Source organism: Austrofundulus limnaeus, unplaced genomic scaffold (assembly GCF_001266775.1).
Source record: "Austrofundulus limnaeus strain Quisiro unplaced genomic scaffold, Austrofundulus_limnaeus-1.0 Scaffold15, whole genome shotgun sequence".
Classification (NCBI taxonomy): domain Eukaryota; kingdom Metazoa; phylum Chordata; class Actinopteri; order Cyprinodontiformes; family Rivulidae; genus Austrofundulus; species Austrofundulus limnaeus.
Window position 1 is genome coordinate 3,172,990 of NW_013952417.1, and position 1,312 is coordinate 3,174,301.

Consider the following 1,312-nt stretch of genomic DNA (forward strand, 5'->3'; position numbering starts at 1 on the left):
GTGTGTGTGTGTGTGTGTGTGTGTGTGTGTGTGTGTGTGTGTGTGTGTGTTGCAGAGGCCCATTTAAGTTTTGGTTTAATGGAGAGCCCACAGTGCGGTCAAACGAAACAAAAGCTTGTGCAGTCCGTGCAACTGCAGCTCTGCTCGGTGTGCCGAGTTCAAAAGAATTGAAAAAGATTTTTCGTTTCCAAAAGGTTAAACTTTGTGCAGCCCATTGAAATATAAAAAGAAAAGATAAAAATGTGAAGAAAAACTGTTCTTTTAGGGTCTCCATGACTGAGTTTTTGCTACAAATTTAACAGTTAAAAACCTGCATATCAAAAATACAGTTTTATCCATATTACAACAAGAAAACCCATTGATTAGCATCAGGAAATATCTGACGTCTGTTCAAAGCCCAGTCTGTGAATTTTGGTTCCCAAATGGAAATTATAATGAAAGACAGGTGGAGAGCGTCGAAAATAAATAGCCTAATGGATCAAAATCGACAGATCTGAACACAATCTTTATGTTGGAAAACCGTTCTCGTGATGCGTTGCACTAAAACGCCGTTTTATGGCGTTCTTGTCTGAATATAGGTTAAGCACACACTATGGCAGGTAAATGTAAAATACAAGGTAAATAGGACTTTGGAGTCTGTTTGATTAGCTGMGTGTGAGAGGACAAAGGTTTACAGCACGGGTGAAGAAACACAGCGACACATTCACCAAATACTTGACCAGATCAGGAATGGTTCCTTCCAGCTTCTTAATGCCCAGATTTGAGACAATGGTTGTTGAGTTTTGGGGTTGTTTAACTAAACTTGGTAGAAACAGAGAAGGTATTTAACTGTGGAAACACTGAAATAACATCTCAGCGATGGTTACGTTTGGTTAAAACTTTCAAAATGTCTTGTTAGGGTTATGGTTAGACGTCCATAGGTTAAAATGTCTTGTCTGAGCACTTTACAGTTGACATTTCAGAACAATCGGTGGTGTTTTCCTCATTATGTGTTTTCCTCATTATATATTTAGCTCTTCCAGGAACAAGGATGTTTTCCAAGTGAGCTCAAGTCAGAATGAAGGAGCCGTTGTTTCGACCCAGACAGGAACTCATCGTTCACACTCAGTGCTGGTTTAATGTCCTGATTTCTTAACGTGTGTACTGTGAAGCGCTGGAGGTCCGTGGTTCGAACTGTGAAACGCTCYATGAAAGAAATGTCCAGGCGGAGTAAAAATAGATTTAATGTTCCCGCTCAAACACAGCTGAAATTTCACACAACTGCCTGACATGCTGCAACAAGCTGAAGGGCTACTGTGAGCTATATTTGTCC

General features: G+C 40.2%; 1 protein-coding gene across 1 annotated transcript in view; it reads left to right on the forward strand.

Moving 5' to 3' along the window:
* Positions 1-1,312, forward strand: part of rorca (RAR-related orphan receptor C a) — a gene marked incomplete in the record, with an annotated part of 23,610 nt that overhangs the window by 1,135 nt on the left and 21,163 nt on the right.